We start from the raw sequence: 12,500 nt of genomic DNA on the forward strand, positions 1-12,500 counted from the left end.
CGCGGCCCCTATGCCTTCGCCGCAAAGCGCGAACGGAGCGAACGCTACAGCCCCGTACCGGTTCCTCGCTTCGCGCGGGCACGGCCCGACCGACCCGGTCCTCGGAGCCAATCCTTCTTCCGAAGGTACGGATCCATTTTGCCGACTTCCCTTACCTACATTGATGCCATCGACGAGAGGCTGTACACCTTGGAGACCTGCTGCGGATGGTGGGTACGGACCGACTCGAGAGCTGCGAAAACCGGACCCGGATTTTCCAGGGCCGCCGAAAGCGCACCGGACGCCGCCCGAGCCGCGGCGCTCTACAGGTACCTTTTCCGTATCTCCGGACGAGCCGATTCCACGGACATGGTCCTTTACGAAGAAGAGAGAACTCTTCCCGGGGCTCCCGGCGACGTCTCCGGGCTCGCTTGCGTCACCGCGGTTTCGCCCGGGAAGCGACGGGCGCCGCCGACATCGCTGCCGACAGCGTCGCCACCCCCGGGCCCTCTCCGAGTCCGGGTTCGGGAATATTAACCCGATTCCCTTTCGACGGGAGGCCGGCCGCTTTTTTTTTGTTTGGGCTTTTGATTCGATTCGATTCGATTCGCTTTCCTTTCACTTTCATAACGGATCCGGCGCCTTTCGGGAAGACTTTCGCCCGCGTCTTAGGACCGACTGACCCGTGCTCGACCGCCGTTGGCACGGAACCCTTCTCCACTTCGGTCTTCGAAGGTCTCGTTCGAATATTTGCTACTACCACCGAGATCTGCACCCGCGGTCGGCTCCACCCGGGCTCGCGCCCTAGGCTTCCGTGCTCGCCGCGGCGCCCTCCTACTCGTCGCGGCATCGTTTCGGCGCGAAAGTTCATCGCTCCTCGCCGCGACGGTCCGGCATCGGTCCGTCGCTCCAGCGCCATCCATTTTCGGGGCCGGTCGATTCGGCAGGTGAGTTGTTACACACTCCTTAGCGGATTCCGACTTCCGTGGCCACCGTCCTGCTGTCTATATCGACCGACACCCTTTCGGGGATCTCATGGGCGTCGCGTTAGGCACCTTAGCCGGACGTTTGGTTCATCCCACAGCGCCAGTTCTGCTTACCAAAAGTGGCCCACTTGGCACTCGCATTCGAGGTGACCAACCGCCCAGCGAAGCGTGCTGGCGGCGGCGGCCGGATGGGTCGGCTCCGTCGTTCGGGAGAGTCGGCCCGTTCCACCCGTTCCGAGTTCGAGAGTAGGTCGAGGCCGTGAACGGCCCCGGGGCCTCCAATCGTTCGCTTTACCGGATGGAATTGCGACGATCGAGCGCCAGCTATCCTGAGGGAAACTTCGGAGGGAACCAGCTACTAGACGGCTCGATTGGTCTTTCGCCCCTACACCCGGTTCCGACGATCGATTTGCACGTCAGAGGCGCTTCGGACTTCCACCAGAGTTTCCTCTGGCTTCATCCCGACCGGGCGTGGATCGCCATCTTTCGGGTCCCTGGTCGCTCGCTACGCCAGAGTCGGCCGAGTCGTACTCGGAAAAAGGGGAAACCGACCCGGGGGTGATGCGCCCGCGCGCAGCGCCTAAACTCGACGACAAAATAGGACTAGTTCAAGCCGCGGGATCTCACCGATGGGCGGAAGGAGGATATGGAAGCTGGCGCCCGGCAATTCCCCTTTTTGGAAGATGCGCCGGTCCCCTCTCGGGGAGGAGGGAAAAACAACCGCACGTCAGCCACGAGCCTTCCCTCTCCTATCTCTCTCGGGAAGAGAGAAAAAAGGAAAAGTTGCGGGCACCGCAGCAGCGACGGCGGAAGGCCGAAAACGCCGCGCCGGCGGGATCGGGCACGGCTCGGAGGCGGGTGAGGCGAGGAGAAGACGACGGCACGAGACCGACGACACCCCCCGACGACCCCCGGACGACTTTGCCACGACACCTCTCCCGATCGACGCCCTCCTACACGCTCTCTCGCTTTCGCTTCGCCTTCGGGGTTAGTCAGAGGTGGCCCCTACGACTCGCGAACGGCCAGGACTCCTCGGTCCGTGTTTCAAGACGGGTCGGGTGGGTTGCCGATGCACGTCGCTGACCCGGGGTGGCGGGCGGCTCGAGTAAAAAAGCGTCGCCGAGCGACCTCTCCGGAAACGGAAACGGGCGCGGGCGGGGTTGCCCCCGACAAGAACCCGAAACGTCGGCGAGGTGCGTGACGGCGAGGCCGCGCCAGTCCTATCCCGCCTCTCATCGCGCACGCGCCCGAGACGGTGGGGCGCCTAAGGAGCGACACACAGAGTGCGTCGCCCGCACGCGACTTCCGGCGGGATCAAAACGGACCGGCTCGCCACGTGTAACGGATCGTGTCAGATTTCCTCCGTTCCCGGCAGAAAGGGGCAGTTACGTTCGCGGGCCCGACGGCCGGTGGCCCCCGACTTCACAAGGTGGGAAGACGGGGGTTTTCAGGGTGATGAAACGCCTGCCGCCTACGGAAAAAAACCCGCGTGTTCGACCTGCACGCCGGGAACGGGTCGCGACGACGGACCGGAGGGGAAGTGCGTCCGGTGCCGGCCGCGCGGAGGTCGCGCCGAAGCGCCCGCGCCATGATTACGCCGAGCGATGAGAAGGGGACGGGTGCAGCGGAGTCGCGCGCGGAGGGAGCAGGAGGAAAGAAGAAGCGGCGGCGACGGATGCGGCGGGTTAGGGCCCGGCGGCAGCAGCGATCGAGAGGACGAGTCCCCTCCGTCGCAGCCAACCGACGCAGCCACCTACCGACGCCGCGGTCGTCACCACGTTTCCCTTCCCGCTATCCACGCGGCCCGTCTCCTTCGTCGGCGACGCGGGCACAAAAGCTGGCCCGCGGAGAACGAGTTCCCCGCGGACACGACGAACGACGACCTGTGCCGCGACGGCCTCTCTTTCAAGAACACACATCGAGTTTGGGCTCGAGCCTAGGCAGCACCGGACTGAGTCCCCCCGCGATCGCGGTGAGCGGTCCCACCCGTTTACCCCTGGGCGGTTTCACGTTCTCTTGAACTCTCTCTCCAAAGTTCTTTTCAACTTTCCCTCACGGTACTTGTCGACTATCGGACTCGTCCCGGTATTTAGCCTTGGATGGAGCTTACCACCCGATTTGGGCTGCGTTCCCAAGCAACCCGACTCTCGGATCGAAGGCCGTCGCTCGCCGTCCGCACCGAATGGGCCTGGCACCCGCCGCGGGCGGCCCCGATCGAGGGAACTCCGAACTATGCGAGACGAAAACGAACGGCTGCCTTCGACCCATGCGCCACACGTCCCGAAGCCTTTAACTTGCGACGGGATTCGGCGTTGGGCTTCTCCCGGTTCACTCGCCGTTACTAAGGGAATCCCGGTTGGTTTCTTTTCCTCCGCTTAGCGATATGCTTAAGTTCAGCGGGTCGTCTCGTCCGAGCCGAGGGCGGCGGTTTTTAGTAGAGTGTGGTGTTTGGAGGAGAGGAATCTCGATCGGTACCCTCCGTGTGACGACGGCTGGCCGATATAGCGCCCGTCCGACCGAAAATGAAGAAGCCAACAATTAAAAAAAAAGCGTGGGTCCTCCCCATCCGACGTTGCCTACGACGCGGCCACCTTTTTACGGTGCGACGGCCGTGCTCGTCGCGCTGCTCGAGGCGTCGCTGAGAGACACCTTCATGAGGCAGAGAGCGAGACGAGCAGGCGGCGCTTACGTCGGCAGTCGGTTAGGTCGGTGCTTTTTTTTTTGTTTTGTTCTCCCTTCGGCTGCTTTCGGACAGACTCCTCCTGCTCCTCCTCCACAGTGTTTCTTCACGCGGTCGAAAAGGGAAAAGACTCCGCGGTCTGCCAGCGGGAGACGAAGGAGGAGGCCGGAGAGGGTTTTAAAAAAAAAAAAGACATTGAAAGGAGTCAATTCTTTTTTTATTTTTCTTCCCCCTCGTCACTCGCTCCTGCGACGTCCCGGTTACCACCGTGCCGAGGACCGGGCGGGCACGGGGACGGCAAGATGTCGTTTCGTTAACGGAGAAAGACATGTAACGTTCCGCCTCTCGACCGGACGTGGCCCCGAGACAAGGGATCTCGGGGCCGCAATGTGCGTTCGAGGTGTCGATGTTCACTGAGTCCTGCAATTCGCATCAGTTCTCGCGGCTGGCCGCGCTCTTCATCGACGGACGAGCCGAGTGATCCCCCGTCCAGGGTTCAGCACTTGGGTTTTTTATATTAGTTTTTGTTTATATAGATTTAGTAGTGTGCGAGGAGGTCTGTGCGAGGAGGCGTGACGGCATTGCAATGTCGCGAGTAGTTTGTTTTTAGCTAGCGGCGGTGGCACAGCGGCTGCAAAAAAAACAAAAAACGATAAAGCGGCGACAAGGCAAAGAAGAAGCGGCCATCACTTGCGGTGGGCGAAAAAACAAACAGGTGGTAAGACGCGGAAGCAAGCAAGAAGAGCTGGGGCTTTAAAAACCTCCGCGTCACCACAAATCTATCTCTCGCTCCGCCTTTTATAGGTTTGTTTGCGCGCATTCGAGGCGTTGACGCCGACAGACAGAGGAGGTAGGCCGGAAAACAACAAACCAGTCTCGAACGGGAAAACGGTAATGATCCTTCCGCAGGTTCACCTACGGAAACCTTGTTACGACTTTTACTTCCTCTAAACGATCGGGTTCGGTCGTCTTCTCCAGGCATCGAACGCCGAGGCGTAGATGCACGAGTGTCGTGACGGACACGTCGCGCACTGCCCGGCGGCGTCGTCGGCCAGATCCGAGGACCTCACCGGACCGTTCGATCGGTAGTAGCGACGGGCGGTGTGTACAAAGGGCAGGGACGTGATCGACGCGGGCTGTTGACCCGCGCCTACCGGGAATTCCTCGTTCACGGGGTTGGTTACAGGCCCCGATCCCTATCACGGGAGGTGGTTCAGAGGTTTCCCAACCCTCTCGGGCCGGGGCGAAGTCCCCGCTGATACCTCCAGTGTAGCGCGCGTGCGGCCCCGGACATCTAAGGGCATCACAGACCTGTTATCGCTCCGCCTCGTGTGGCTTTCTGCCACCCGTCCCTCTAAGAAGTGCGTGAGAAAACCGACCCGGACCCGAGCGCCACGGAGGACGCCGAGCCCGCCGTAAAAATCACTGACATCGGCGCACTAGTTAGCAGGCCGGAGTCTCGTTCGTTATCGGAATCAACCAGACGGATCGCTCCACCAACTAAGAACGGCCATGCACCACCACCCACCGAATCGAGAAAGAGCTATCGATCTGTCAATCCTACCGGTGTCCGGACCGGGTGAGTTTTCCCGTGTTGAGTCAAATTAAGCCGCAGGCTCCACTCCTGGTGGTGCCCTTCCGTCAATTCCTTTAAGTTTCAGCTTTGCAACCATACTCCCCCCGGAACCGAACTCTGGTTTCCCGCAGGCTACCCGCCGGGTCATGGAAGCGAACGCCGGCGGATCGCCGGTCGGCATCGTTTACGGTCGGAACTACGACGGTATCTGATCGTCTTCGAACCTCCGACTTTCGCTCTTGATCGAGGAAAACGTGCTTGCCACACGCCATCGCTGCAGTTCGTCTTGCGACGATCCAAGAATTTCACCTCTAACGTCGCAATACGAGTGGCCCCGACCGCTCCCTTCGATCATTGCCTCGCCGTAGACGGAGACCGACAGACGTAGACGAGGCCCTCTTCCATCATTCCATGCTTATCGTATGCAAGCTTGAACAGCCCGCTCTGAGCACTCTAATTTTTTCAAAGTGAACGTACCGGCCGCCGCGGACACTCGGTTAAGAGCACCCTTGGAGGAGAAACCGCCGACCGCAACACGCGCGCAGACAAGACACGAAGCAGGGACTCGGAGCGGACCGGGGGGTTCAAAAAAAAAGAGGAACGCGCGGAAAGGGAGAGGGAGAGAAGCGCGGGGGTCAGAGTGCGGGGATGCGAATGAACACACCCAAACACACACACGTAGCACCCCCCCGTTAGACTACTCCCGGAACCGAACCGACGACCACTTGTTTTTTTTTTTCCCGGATCCCGATCACGACCTCCTCGTCCACCTCGCCGGCAGGACCGCGTGGCGGGTATGCTAGCGGTTGACACCGGCGGAAAGGGCCGGGAATGCGAACGGACGACCAAAGTCAACGACGGACGATGGCGCCGCCGCCCCGGGGCCGCTTGCGCGACCACGAACCCGAGTTCGGACTACGAGCTTTTTAACCGCAACAACTTTAATATACGCTACCGGAGCTGGAATTACCGCGGCTGCTGGCACCAGACTTGCCCTCCGGTTGGTCCTCGTTAACGGATTTGAAGTGTACTCATTCCGATCGCGGGGCCTCGACAGAGTCCCGCGTCGTTATTTTTCGTCACTACCTCCCCGTGCCGGGAGTGGGTAATTTGCGCGCCTGCTGCCTTCCTTGGATGTGGTAGCCGTTTCGCATGCTCCCTCTCCGGAATCGAACCCCGATTCCCCGTTACCCGTAGTAACCACGGTAGGCACTTAACCGACCGTCGACAGTTGATAGGGCGGACCCTCGAGAGACCCGTCGCCGGGCGTGAAAGCTCGTGCGATCGACCAGTGAGTTATCCAGAGTCACCAAAGCGGAGCGCGCCGCCCTATGAGCCCCGCCACCGAACGGACCCGCGAGCGGGAACGCCGACGACGGGAGGACGGAATGACGCGCATCGGTCTCAGTCTAATATGTAGCGCCGCGACCCGGAACGGCCGACGCGGGTGCCAGCGCGCGAGGCGTGGCGACGACGGCGCGCCGACCGATCGCGGCCTGTGTCACATGTATTAGCTCTAGAATTGCCACAGTTATCCATCGCCTCCGAGGAGGAATACGGTCCCGAGGATTAGGTCCGGTTCCTGAGCCATTCGCGGTTTCGCCCGTTCTAATGCGTGGCGTGAACTTACACTTGCATGGCTTAAGCTTTGAGACAAGCATATGACTACTGGCAGGATCAACCAGGTATCGTTGGAATTTGGGACTTTGTTTCGACAGAACGACAGACCGACCGACCGACCGACCGACATAAGACAGACAACTACAACGACGGGCACGTGTTTATTTGTTTTTCGAGGAGGTTCGCCGTCAGTAGAAGCGCGCTGCCCGCGCTGATGGCCTCTTTTTTGTTTCTCCCCTGACTTGGACCGAGACCGAGACTCAAAGAACGAAAGCGACCAACGTCGACAACAACAACGACAACGGCACCCTTGACAGCGATACATACGACAAACGACAAGCAGCACGACGGCAGTGCACACGGACATCGAGGGTCAAGGTGCAGACTGAACTCGCCGAGGTCGTCGTCATCGTGGTCGCCATCGATTCCGTCTCGTCGTCGTCGTCGTCAACGTCCACGTCACAGCCGGCCGAGAAGAGAGAACAGACGACAGCGTCGACAACAACAACATCGACAACGGCACCCTTGACAGCGATACATACGACAAACGACAAACAGCACGACGGCAGTGCACACGGACATCGGAGGTCAAGGTGCAGACTGGAATCGTCGAGGTCGTCGTCATCGTGGTCGCCATCGATGCCGTCTCGTCGTCGTCGTCGTCGTCTTCGTCGTCGTCGTCGTCATCAACGTACCAACCGACCGAGACGAGAGAGCAAGCAACAACGTCGACAACAACAACGACAACGGCACCCTTGACAGCGATACATACGACAAACGACAAACAGCACGACGGCAGTGCACACGGACATCGGAGGTCAAGGTGCAGACTGAACTCGTCGAGGTCGTCGTCATCGTGGTCGCCATCGATGCCGTCTCGTCGTCGTCGTCGTCTCCGTCGTCGTCGTCGTCGTCGCCAACGTCAACGTCAACATCACAGCCGTCATCGGGGAGGAGCTGGACCAGGGCAGCGGCGGCGTAAATTTTCCCGTCACCTTCGTCGTCGCCTTCGTCGACCGACCGACCGACCGGCGTCGTGTTCGTGCTCGGAAAACCGAGGAGAGACAACGTGCACATGGCGCGTTCTCGCAAGCGGCTCCTCGGTCCGATTTTTTTGGGCGGCTTTTTCGAGCTTTTTTTTTTTCTCACCCTTTCGTCCGTGCGACGGCGAACGTTAGGGGAAAAAAAAAAAAAAAAAAAACGACAACAACGCGGCGGACCGGGCGAACAACATCGTCGACACACACGACATTGACGACCGGTCCCCCTTTTCACAATCGCATCGAGATAAAAACGAACGAGTCCGATTCGAGCACCGAGTCGCGAGCGGGAGGACTGTCGGTGCAAGTATCGATCACTGACGTGAGCGCTTCGCCGGACAGAGGATGGCTCATCCGGCAGCCGTGCAAATCGACGGTATGGGAAGAACGAACAAGAAGAGCAACGACTTGATCGGCGGCTTGGGAACTGCGGACGGTGAAAACGGGTTAATCGACTGCGACCACGACTGCTCGATCGATCTTCTTTGGCGCTAACAAAGGTGGAGGTGGCGCAAGAAGGGACTAGCGCTATCACCGTCCACGTATCAGAAGATGCGGCGGCAGACGTCGACGCTTATGCGTTGTCGGACGAGAAGTCGCTGCAGCACGTGTACCGCGAGCGGGACGTCCAAGGTTTTGCCAGACGGAAAGAAATCGGGTGTCAGCGAACGTTCACACGGCTGTGAGATCGGACGCTGACAGGAGTAGGAGGCGGCAGGCAGGCGGCGGTTACGGCGGCGGCGCCTGCTGCTGCTCATCCTCCTGTTTGCTGCGGCGACTTCCAGGACGGGAGAGCATCGAACAACGTACGTATGGTTACAAGGGGATCAGGATCTACATAGTGCATCCCCCGCGGCTATTTTTGTTTGTTTGTTCGCTCGTTCGTTAATTCGTTCGTTCGTTCGTTCGTTCGTTCGTTACAATGTACGTTTTTCCGTTCGACGGCGGCAGAGAGCGGCGGCGTTTCTCCCTAATCCGGAGGATTTATCGGTCGCACAGCGATGGGTCGTTCGGCCGATCATCGAAAGATTCGCAGGTAGTGGTTGAATGGCAGAACGGCAGCAACAACAGCGGCGGCTGAGAGCGGCGAACGCTGAGGCGGAAGCAGAAGCTGCAGCAAACGTATCGGCTAAACATGGTGGACATAGATATGGCTGACGACGCGGGTACCACGACGACTATGGAACCAGGAAAAGGAGCCGTTAGTTGTTCCAACATATCGTTCGACACGTCGAGCAGCCCTAGGTCCACGGAGAAGCACACACACGTACCACGTATTATAACCTAACGACGATGAGCGGGCGCACGGTTGGCAGGAACGAAGGCGGCGGATCAAAACAAGTTGGAGCGCGGGGCGACAGCGATAACGGTGACAGCCCTAGGCGGCGGAGATGCCACTTTCTGACGCCTTTGCGACAAGCCCGTAGAGACGTTCCGGACCACCACGAGGCAAAGAGTCGCTGCTCCGACGAACCGACACACCAAAGTGTGCTTCCTACCGAACATGTTTTATAAAACTTTCAAACTGGAAAACCCCAGAAATGGTGTTGGTATTTGTCCAGACCCACCTCCGACACCTGAAAATGGTGGTCAAAAAAAACGTCGATTATACGAAGCGACATTTCTGGTCGGCGATTTTCCAGTTTTACGCCTACTGCCACATGGGGATGTCGGTAGGCGTCGCAAAGTGCCTTCTCGTAGGCTAGGCACACCAGGACTTTGTCATTTTTTTCCCCCTCGACATTCCTGGTCCGGTCTATTCCGATTTTACACCTACCGCCATGTGGGGGTGGCAGTAGGCGTCGAAAAGTGCCTTCTCGACCGCTAGCGACACCACTACTTTATCGAGCTCTGGAGGCCCGCACACCGACCCGGGGGCCGCGGAGTCGACCCCGGGGGCCTCCGCCTCTCGCCGCCGCTCACTTGGACGCCTTCCGCAACCTGTGGTCCCGCTCGGGGCCGCCGGGAGCCTCGCCGACCTGACCGGTGTCGGTAGGCGTCTGGAAGCGCCCGGCCGACCTGGACGAGGTCCCCCTGGCCCCCGGGGGACACCCCTTAGTTGGATGGGGGTGCTGTCCCGGGCACACATGCAACCCGCGGCCGCCTACCGACAGCCCCCGTCGCTCGATCGCTACTCCTTTCCAACATATGTCGGAGAAGCCGGGCGGTTGTGAAACCCCAGAAATGGTGTTGGTATTCGTCCAGACCCACCTCCGACACCTGAAAATGGTGGTCAAAAAAAACGTCGATTATACGAAGCGACATTTCTGGTCGGCGATTTTCCAGTTTTGCGCCTACCGCCATGTGGGGGTGGCAGTAGGCGTCGAAAAGTGCCTTCTCGACCGCTAGCGACACCACTACTTTATCGAGCTCTGGAGGCCCGCACACCGACCCGGGGGCCGCGGAGTCGACCCCGGGGGCCTCCGCCTCTCGCCGCCGCTCACTTGGACGCCTTCCGCAACCTGTGGTCCCGCTCGGGGCCGCCGGGAGCCTCGCCGACCTGACCGGTGTCGGTAGGCGTCTGGAAGCGCCCGGCCGACCTGGACGAGGTCCCCCTGGCCCCCGGGGGACACCCCTTAGTTGGATGGGGGTGCTGTCCCGGGCACACATGCAACCCGCGGCCGCCTACCGACAGCCCCCGTCGCTCGATCGCTACTCCTTTCCAACATATGTCGGAGAAGCCGGGCGGTTGTGAAACCCCAGAAATGGTGTTGGTATTCGTCCAGACCCACCTCCGACACCTGAAAATGGTGGTCAAAAAAAACGTCGATTATACGAAGCGACATTTCTGGTCGGCGATTTTCCAGTTTTGCGCCTACCGCCATGTGGGGGTGGCAGTAGGCGTCGAAAAGTGCCTTCTCGACCGCTAGCGACACCACTACTTTATCGAGCTCTGGAGGCCCGCACACCGACCCGGGGGCCGCGGAGTCGACCCCGGGGGCCTCCGCCTCTCGCCGCCGCTCACTTGGACGCCTTCCGCAACCTGTGGTCCCGCTCGGGGCCGCCGGGAGCCTCGCCGACCTGACCGGTGTCGGTAGGCGTCTGGAAGCGCCCGGCCGACCTGGACGAGGTCCCCCTGGCCCCCGGGGGACACCCCTTAGTTGGATGGGGGTGCTGTCCCGGGCACACATGCAACCCGCGGCCGCCTACCGACAGCCCCCGTCGCTCGATCGCTACTCCTTTCCAACATATGTCGGAGAAGCCGGGCGGTTGTGAAACCCCAGAAATGGTGTTGGTATTCGTCCAGACCCACCTCCGACACCTGAAAATGGTGGTCAAAAAAAACGTCGATTATACGAAGCGACATTTCTGGTCGGCGATTTTCCAGTTTTGCGCCTACCGCCATGTGGGGGTGGCAGTAGGCGTCGAAAAGTGCCTTCTCGACCGCTAGCGACACCACTACTTTATCGAGCTCTGGAGGCCCGCACACCGACCCGGGGGCCGCGGAGTCGACCCCGGGGGCCTCCGCCTCTCGCCGCCGCTCACTTGGACGCCTTCCGCAACCTGTGGTCCCGCTCGGGGCCGCCGGGAGCCTCGCCGACCTGACCGGTGTCGGTAGGCGTCTGGAAGCGCCCGGCCGACCTGGACGAGGTCCCCCTGGCCCCCGGGGGACACCCCTTAGTTGGATGGGGGTGCTGTCCCGGGCACACATGCAACCCGCGGCCGCCTACCGACAGCCCCCGTCGCTCGATCGCTACTCCTTTCCAACATATGTCGGAGAAGCCGGGCGGTTGTGAAACCCCAGAAATGGTGTTGGTATTCGTCCAGACCCACCTCCGACACCTGAAAATGGTGGTCAAAAAAAACGTCGATTATACGAAGCGACATTTCTGGTCGGCGATTTTCCAGTTTTGCGCCTACCGCCATGTGGGGGTGGCAGTAGGCGTCGAAAAGTGCCTTCTCGACCGCTAGCGACACCACTACTTTATCGAGCTCTGGAGGCCCGCACACCGACCCGGGGGCCGCGGAGTCGACCCCGGGGGCCTCCGCCTCTCGCCGCCGCTCACTTGGACGCCTTCCGCAACCTGTGGTCCCGCTCGGGGCCGCCGGGAGCCTCGCCGACCTGACCGGTGTCGGTAGGCGTCTGGAAGCGCCCGGCCGACCTGGACGAGGTCCCCCTGGCCCCCGGGGGACACCCCTTAGTTGGATGGGGGTGCTGTCCCGGGCACACATGCAACCCGCGGCCGCCTACCGACAGCCCCCGTCGCTCGATCGCTACTCCTTTCCAACATATGTCGGAGAAGCCGGGCGGTTGTGAAACCCCAGAAATGGTGTTGGTATTCGTCCAGACCCACCTCCGACACCTGAAAATGGTGGTCAAAAAAAACGTCGATTATACGAAGCGACATTTCTGGTCGGCGATTTTCCAGTTTTGCGCCTACCGCCATGTGGGGGTGGCAGTAGGCGTCGAAAAGTGCCTTCTCGACCGCTAGCGACACCACTACTTTATCGAGCTCTGGAGGCCCGCACACCGACCCGGGGGCCGCGGAGTCGACCCCGGGGGCCTCCGCCTCTCGCCGCCGCTCACTTGGACGCCTTCCGCAACCTGTGGTCCCGCTCGGGGCCGCCGGGAGCCTCGCCGACCTGACCGGTGTCGGTAGGCGTCAGTCAAACTTGCT

General features: G+C 60.7%; 2 non-coding genes and 1 pseudogene across 2 annotated transcripts in view; all 3 read right to left on the minus strand.

Annotated features, from left to right (window-relative positions):
• LOC145276135 (large subunit ribosomal RNA) overlaps nucleotides 1–3,389 on the minus strand; it is a 5,723-nt gene extending 2,334 nt beyond the window's left edge. Inside the window, exon 1 of the ribosomal RNA XR_013867851.1 lies at nucleotides 1–3,389. This exon is cut by the window's left edge and continues 2,334 nt beyond it. This is a non-coding gene — a ribosomal RNA (large subunit ribosomal RNA).
• A 595-nt stretch (nucleotides 3,390–3,984) lies between these two features.
• Nucleotides 3,985–4,142, minus strand: LOC145276134 (5.8S ribosomal RNA). The gene has a single exon (XR_013867850.1). It is a non-coding gene; the product is annotated as a 5.8S ribosomal RNA (ribosomal RNA).
• Nucleotides 4,143–4,537: 395 nt separating this feature from the next.
• Nucleotides 4,538–6,909, minus strand: LOC145276139 (small subunit ribosomal RNA; annotated as a pseudogene).
• Between the last annotated feature and the right edge of the window lie 5,591 nt (nucleotides 6,910–12,500).

Source organism: Euprymna scolopes, unplaced genomic scaffold (genome assembly GCF_053919585.1).
Source record: "Euprymna scolopes isolate OS-2025 unplaced genomic scaffold, ASM5391958v1 sca737, whole genome shotgun sequence".
NCBI lineage: Eukaryota > Metazoa > Mollusca > Cephalopoda > Sepiida > Sepiolidae > Euprymna > Euprymna scolopes.